Here is an 8626-nt window from a genome sequence, read left to right as displayed (position 1 = left end):
GTAGAACCCAACTGGGAGCGCCAAAACCCAACTGGGACCAGTAGAACCCAACTGGGAGCCCCAAAAGCCAACTGGGACCAGTAGAACCCAACTGCGAGCCCCAAAAGCCAACTGGGACCAGTAGAACCCAACTGGGAGCCCCAAAACCCAACTGGGACCAGTAGAACACAACCACGAGCCCCAAAACCCAACTGGGAACCCCAAAAGCCTACTGGGACCAGTAGAACGCAACCGGGAGCCCCAAAAGCCAACTGGGACCAGTAGAACCCAACCGGGTGCCCCAAAACCCAACTGGGACCAGTAGAACCCAACCGGGAGCCCCAAAACCCAAATGGGACCAGTAGAACCCAACTGGGAACCCCAAAAGCCAACTGGGACCAGTAGAACCCAACCGGGTGCCCCAAAAGCCAACTGGGACCAGTAGAACACAACCGGGAGCCCCGAAGCCCAACTGGGACCAGTAGAATCCAACCGGGATCCCCAAAGCCCAACTGGGAGCCCCAAAACCCAACTGGGAACCCCAAAAGCCTACTGGGACCAGTAGAACCCAACCGCGAGCCCCAAAACCCAACTGGGACCAGTAGAACTCAACTGCGAGCCCCAAAACCCAACTGGGACCAGTAGAACCCAACCGGGAGCCCCAAAACCCAACTGGGACCAGTAGAACCCAACCGGGAGCCCCAAAACCCAACTGGGACCAGTAGAACCCAACTGCGAGCCCCAAAACCCAACTGGGACCAGTAGAACCCAACCGGGAGCCCCAAAACCCAACTGGGACCAGTAGAACCCAACCGGGAGCCCCAAAACCCAACTGGGACCAGTAGAACACAACCGCGAGCCCCAAAACCCAACTGGGACCAGTAGAACACAACCGGGAGCCCCAAAACCCAACTGGGACCAGTAGAACCCAACTGGGAGCCCCAAAACCCAACTGGGACCAGTAGAACCCAACCGAGAGCATCAAAACCCCAACTGAGACCAGTAGAACTCAACTGCGAGCCCCAAAACCCAACTGGGACCAGTAGAACCCAAGCGGGAGCCCCAAAACCCAACTGGGACCAGTAGAACCCAACCGGGAGACCCAAAACCCAACTGGGACCAGTAGAACCCAACCGGGAGACCCAAAACCCAACTGGGACCAGTAGAACCCAATTGCGATCCCCAAAGCCCAACTGGGAGCCCCAAAACCCAACTGGGAACCCCAAAAGCCTACTGGGACCAGTAGAACCCAACCGGGAGCCCCAAAAGCCAATTGGGACCAGTAGAACTCAACTGCGAGCCCCAAAACCCAACTGGGACCAGTAGAACACAACCGGGAGCCCCAAAAGCCAACTGGGACCAGTAGAACCCAACTGGGAGCCCCAAAACCCAACTGGGACCAGTAGAACCCAACCGCGAGCCCCAAAACCCAACTGGGACCAGTAGAACCCAACTGCGAGCCCCCAAACCCAACTGGGACCAGTAGAACCCAACCGGGAGCCCCAAAACCCAACTGGGACCAGTAGAACCCAACCGGGAGCCCCAAAACCCAACTGGGACCAGTAGAACCCAACCGCGAGCCCCAAAACCCAACTGGGACCAGTAGAACCCAACTGGGAGCCCCAAAACCCAACTGGGACCAGTAGAACCCAACCGAGAGCATCAAAACCCCAACTGAGACCAGTAGAACTCAACTGCGAGCCCCAAAACCCAACTGGGACCAGTAGAACCCAACCGGGAGCCCCAAAACCCAACTGGGACCAGTAGAACCCAACCGGGAGACCCAAAACCCAACTGGGACCAGTAGAACCCAACTGGGAGCCCCAAAACCCAACTGGGACCAGTAGAACTCAACTGCGAGCCCCAAAACCCAACTGGGACCAGTAGTACCCAACCGCGAGCCCCAAAACCCAACTGGGACCAGTAGAACCCAACCGGGAGCCCCAAAACCCAACTGGGACCAGTAGAACACAACCGGGAGCCCCAAAACCCAACTGGGACCAGTAGAACACAACCACTAGCCCCAAAACCCAACTGGGACCAGTAGAACCCAACCGGGTGCCCCAAAACCCAACTGGGACCAGTAGAACCCAACCGCGAGCCCCAAAACCCAACTGGGACAAGTAGAACCCAACCACGAGCCCCAAAACCCAACTGGGACCAGTAGAACCCAACCGGGAGCCCCAAAACCCAACTGGGACCAGTAGAACCCAACCGCGAGCCCCAAAACCCAACTGGGACCAGTAGAACCCAATCGGGAGCCCCAAAACCCAACTGGGACCAGTAGAACCCAACCGGGAGCCCCAAAACCCAACTGGGACCAGTAGAACCCAACTGGGAGCCCCAAAAGCCAACTGGGACCAGTAGAACACAACCACGAGCCCCAAAAGCCAACTGGGACCAGTAGAACCCAACTGGGAGCCCCAAAACCCAACTGGGACCAGTAGAACCCAACTGCAAGTCCCAAAACCCAACTGGGACCAGTAGAACACAACCACGAGCCCCAAAACCCAACTGGGAACCCCAAAAGCCTACTGGGACCAGTAGAACCCAACCGGGAGCCCCAAAAGCCAACTGGGACCAGTAGAACCCAACCGGGTGCCCCAAAACCCAACTGGGACCAGTAGAACCCAACCGCGAGCCCCAAAACCCAACTGGGACCAGTAGAACCCAACTGGGAACCCCAAAAGCCAACTGGGACCAGTAGAACCCAACCGGGTGCCCCAAAACCCAACTGGGACCAGTAGAACACAACCGGGAGCCCCGAAGCCCAACTGGGACCAGTAGAATCCAACCGGGATCCCCAAAGCCCAACTGGGAGCCCCAAAACCCAACTGGGAACCCCAAAAGCCAACTGGGACCAGTAGAACACAACTGGGAGCCCCAAAACCCAACTGGGACCAGTAGAACACAACTGGGAGCCCCAAAACTCAACTGGGACCAGTAGAACTCAACCGGGAGGCCCAAAACCAAACTGGGAGCCCCAAAGCCCAACTGGGAGCCCTCACCCCCTACCTGGGACCAGTAGAACCCAACCGGGAGCCCCCAAACCCAACTGGGACCAGTAGAACCCAACCAGGAGCCCCAAAACCCAACTGGGAGCCCCAAAACCCAACTGGGACCAGTAGAACCCAACCAGGAGCCCCAAAACCCAACTGGGAGCCCCAAAACCCAAGTGGGACCAGTAGAACCCTATCGGGAGCCCCAAAACCCAATTGCGAGCCCCCACCCCCTTCTTGGGACCAGTAGAACTCAAACTGGGAGCCCCAAAGCCCGCCTGGGAGCCCCCACCCCCTACCTGGGACCAGTAGAACCCAACCGGGAGCCCCAAAACCCAACTGGGACCAGTAGAATCCAACCGGGATCCCCAAAGCCCAACTGGGAGCCCCAAAACCCAACTGGGAACCCCAAAAGCCAACTGGGACCAGTAGAACACAACTGGGAGCCCCCAAACCCAACTGGGACCAGTAGAACCCAACCGGGAGCCCCAAAACTCAACTGGGACCAGTAGAACTCAACCGGGAGGCCCAAAACCAAACTGGGAGCCCCAAAGCCCAACTGGGAGCCCTCACCCCCTACCTGGGACCAGTAGAACACAACTGCGAGACCCAAAACCAAACTGGGACCAGTAGAACCCAACCAGGAGCCCCAAAACCCAACTGGGAGCCCCAAAACCCAACTGGGACCAGTAGAACCCAACTGGGAGCCCCAAAATCCAACTGGGACCAGTAGAACACAACCACGAGCCCCAAAAGCCAACTGGGAACCCCAAAAGCCAACTGGGACCAGTAGAACCCAACCGGGTGCCCCAAAACCCAACTGGGACCAGTAGAACACAACTGGGAGCCCCAAAACCCAACTGGGACCAGTAGAACCCAACCGCGAGCCCCCAAACCCAACTGGGGCCAGTAGAACCCAACCGGGAGCCCCAAAACCCAACTGGGACCAGTAGAACCCAACCGGGAGCCCCAAAACCCAACTGGGACCAGTAGAACCCAACCGCGAGCCCCAAAACCCAACTGGGACCAGTAGAACCCAACCGGGTGCCCCAAAACCCAAACTGGGACCAGTAGAACCCAACCGGGAGCCCCAAAACCCAACTGGGACCAGTAGAACCCAACCGGGAGCCCCAAAACCCAACTGGGACCAGTAGAACCCAACTGGGAGACCCAAAACCCAACTGGGACCAGTAGAACCCAACCGAGAGCATCAAAACCCAACTGAGACCAGTAGAACTCAACTGCGAGCCCCAAAACCCAACTGGGACCAGTAGTACCCAACCGCGAGCCCCAAAACCCAACTGGGACCAGTAGAACCCAACCGGGGGCCCCAAAACCCAACTGGGGCCAGTAGAACCCAACCGGGAGCCCCAAAACCCAAACTGGGACCAGTAGAACACAACCGGGAGCCCCAAAACCCAACTGGGACCAGTAGAACCCAACCGGGTGCCCCAAAACCCAACTGGGACCAGTAGAACCCAACCGCGAGCCCCAAAACCCAACTGGGACCAGTAGAACCCAACCGGGAGCCCCAAAACCCAACTGGGACCAGTAGAACCCAACCGGGAGCCCCAAAACCCAACTGGGACCAGTAGAACACAACCGGGAGTCCCAAAACCCAACTGGGACCAGTAGAACCCAACCGCGAGCCCCAAAACCCAACTGGGACCAGTAGAACCCAACCGGGAGCGCCAAAACCCAACTGGGACCAGTAGAACCCAACTGGGAGCCCCAAAAGCCAACTGGGACCAGTAGAACCCAACTGCGAGCCCCAAAAGCCAACTGGGACCAGTAGAACCCAACTGGGAGCCCCAAAACCCAACTGGGACCAGTAGAACACAACCACGAGCCCCAAAACCCAACTGGGAACCCCAAAAGCCTACTGGGACCAGTAGAACCCAACCGGGAGCCCCAAAAGCCAACTGGGACCAGTAGAACCCAACCGGGTGCCCCAAAACCCAACTGGGACCAGTAGAACCCAACCGGGAGCCCCAAAACCCAAACTGGGACCAGTAGAACCCAACTGGGAACCCCAAAAGCCAACTGGGACCAGTAGAACCCAACCGGGTGCCCCAAAAGCCAACTGGGACCAGTAGAACACAACCGGGAGCCCCGAAGCCCAACTGGGACCAGTAGAATCCAACCGGGATCCCCAAAGCCCAACTGGGAGCCCCAAAACCCAACTGGGAACCCCAAAAGCCTACTGGGACCAGTAGAACCCAACCGCGAGCCCCAAAACCCAACTGGGACCTGTAGAACTCAACTGCGAGCCCCAAAACCCAACTGGGACCAGTAGAACCCAACCGGGAGCCCCAAAAGCCAACTGGGACCAGTAGAACCCAACTGGGAGCCCCAAAACCCAACTGGGACCAGTAGAACCCAACCGGGAGCCCCAAAACCCAACTGGGACCAGTAGAACCCAACTGCGAGCCCCCAAACCCAACTGGGACCAGTAGAACCCAACCGGGAGCCCCAAAACCCAACTGGGACCAGTAGAACCCAACCGGGAGCCCCAAAACCCAACTGGGACCAGTAGAACCCAACCGCGAGCCCCAAAACCCAACTGGGACCAGTAGAACACAACCGGGAGCCCCAAAACCCAACTGGGACCAGTAGAACCCAACTGGGAGCCCCAAAACCCAACTGGGACCAGTAGAACCCAACCGAGAGCATCAAAACCCCAACTGAGACCAGTAGAACTCAACTGCGAGCCCCAAAACCCAACTGGGACCAGTAGAACCCAACCGCGAGCCCCAAAACCCAACTGGGACCAGTAGAACCCAACCGGGAGACCCAAAACCCAACTGGGACCAGTAGAACCCAACCGGGAGACCCAAAACCCAACTGGGACCAGTAGAACCCAATTGCGATCCCCAAAGCCCAACTGGGAGCCCCAAAACCCAACTGGGAACCCCAAAAGCCTACTGGGACCAGTAGAACCCAACCGGGAGCCCCAAAAGCCAACTGGGACCAGTAGAACTCAACTGCGAGCCCCAAAAACCAACTGGGACCAGTAGAACCCAACTGGGAGCCCCAAAACCCAACTGGGACCAGTAGAACCCAACCGGGAGACCCAAAACCCAACTGGGACCAGTAGAACCCAACCGCGAGCCCCCAAACCCAACTGGGACCAGTAGAACCCAACCGGGAGCCCCAAAACCCAACTGGGACCAGTAGAACCCAACCGGGAGCCCCAAAACCCAACTGGGACCAGTAGAACCCAACCGCGAGCCCCAAAACCCAACTGGGACCAGTAGAACACAACCGGGAGCCCCAAAACCCAACTGGGACCAGTAGAACCCAACTGGGAGCCCCAAAACCCAACTGGGACCAGTAGAACCCAACCGAGAGCATCAAAACCCCAACTGAGACCAGTAGAACTCAACTGCGAGCCCCAAAACCCAACTGGGACCAGTAGAACCCAACCGGGAGCCCCAAAACCCAACTGGGACCAGTAGAACCCAACCGGGAGCCCCAAAACCCAACTGGGACCAGTAGAACCCAACCGGGAGCCCCAAAACCCAACTGGGACCAGTAGAACCCAACCGGGAGCCCCAAAACCCAACTGGGACCAGTAGAACCCAACCGGGAGCCCCAAAACCCAACTGGGACAAGTAGAACCCAACCACGAGCCCCAAAACCCAACTGGGACCAGTAGAACCCAACCGGGAGCCCCAAAACCCAACTGGGACCAGTAGAACCCAACCGCGAGCCCCAAAACCCAACTGGGACCAGTAGAACCCAATCGGGAGCCCCAAAACCCAACTGGGACCAGTAGAACCCAACCGGGAGCGCCAAAACCCAACTGGGACCAGTAGAACCCAACTGGGAGCCCCAAAAGCCAACTGGGACCAGTAGAACCCAACTGCGAGCCCCAAAAGCCAACTGGGACCAGTAGAACACAACTGGGAGCCCCAAAACCCAACTGGGACCAGTAGAACCCAACTGCAAGTCCCAAAACCCAACTGGGACCAGTAGAACACAACCACGAGCCCCAAAACCCAACTGGGAACCCCAAAAGCCTACTGGGACCAGTAGAACCCAACCGGGAGCCCCAAAAGCCAACTGGGACCAGTAGAACCCAACCGGGTGCCCCAAAACCCAACTGGGACCAGTAGAACCCAACCGCGAGCCCCAAAACCCAACTGGGACCAGTAGAACCCAACTGGGAACCCCAAAAGCCAACTGGGACCAGTAGAACCCAACCGGGTGCCCCAAAACCCAACTGGGACCAGTAGAACACAACCGGGAGCCCCGAAGCCCAACTGGGACCAGTAGAATCCAACCGGGATCCCCAAAGCCCAACTGGGAGCCCCAAAACCCAACTGGGAACCCCAAAAGCCAACTGGGACCAGTAGAACACAACTGGGAGCCCCAAAACCCAACTGGGACCAGTAGAACACAACTGGGAGCCCCAAAACTCAACTGGGACCAGTAGAACTCAACCGGGAGGCCCAAAACCAAACTGGGAGCCCCAAAGCCCAACTGGGAGCCCTCACCCCCTACCTGGGACCAGTAGAACCCAACCGGGAGCCCCAAAACCCAACTGGGACCAGTAGAACCCAACCAGGAGCCCCAAAACCCAACTGGGAGCCCCAAAACCCAACTGGGACCAGTAGAACCCAACCAGGAGCCCCAAAACCCAACTGGGAGCCCCAAAACCCAAGTGGGACCAGTAGAACCCTATCGGGAGCCCCAAAACCCAATTGCGAGCCCCCACCCCCTTCTTGGGACCAGTAGAACTCAAACTGGGAGCCCCAAAGCCCGCCTGGGAGCCCCCACCCCCTACCTGGGACCAGTAGAACCCAACCGGGAGCCCCAAAACCCAACTGGGACCAGTAGAACCCAACTGGGAGCCCCAAAACCCAACTGGGACCAGTAGAACACAACCACGAGCCCCAAAACCCAACCGGGAGCCCCAAAACCCAACTGGGACCAGTAGAACCCAACTGCGAGCCCCAAAACCCATCTGGGACCAGTAGAACACAACTGGGAGCCCCAAAACCCAACTGGGACCAGTAGAACCCAACCGCGAGCCCCAAAATCCAACTGGGACCAGTAGAACACAACCACGAGCCCCAAAAGCCAACTGGGAACCCCAAAAGCCAACTGGGACCAGTAGAACCCAACCGGGTGCCCCAAAACCCAACTGGGACCAGTAGAACACAACTGGGAGCCCCAAAACCCATCTGGGACCAGTAGAACCCAACCGCGAGCCCCCAAACCCAACTGGGGCCAGTAGAACCCAACCGGGAGCCCCAAAACCCAACTGGGACCAGTAGAACCCAACCGGGAGCCCCAAAACCCAACTGGGACCAGTAGAACCCAACCGGGAGCCCCAAAACCCAACTGGGACCAGTAGAACCCAACCGGGAGCCCCAAAACCCAACTGGGACCAGTAGAACCCAACCGGGAGCCCCAAAATCCAACTGGGACCAGTAGAACCCAACCGCGAGCCCCAAAACCCAACTGGGACCAGTAGAACCCAATCGCGAGCCCCAAAACCCAACTGGGACCAGTAGAACCCAACTGGGAGCCCCAAAACCCAACTGGGACCAGTAGAACCCAACTGGGAACCCCAAAACCCAACTGGGACCAGTAGAACCCAACTGCAAGTCCCAAAACCCAACTGGGAACCCCAAAAGCCT

This window comes from Falco punctatus (assembly GCF_963210335.1).
Source record: "Falco punctatus genome assembly, contig: scaffold_94, whole genome shotgun sequence".
Taxonomy (NCBI): Eukaryota; Metazoa; Chordata; class Aves; order Falconiformes; family Falconidae; genus Falco; species Falco punctatus.
This window is presented reverse-complemented; position numbering follows the sequence as displayed.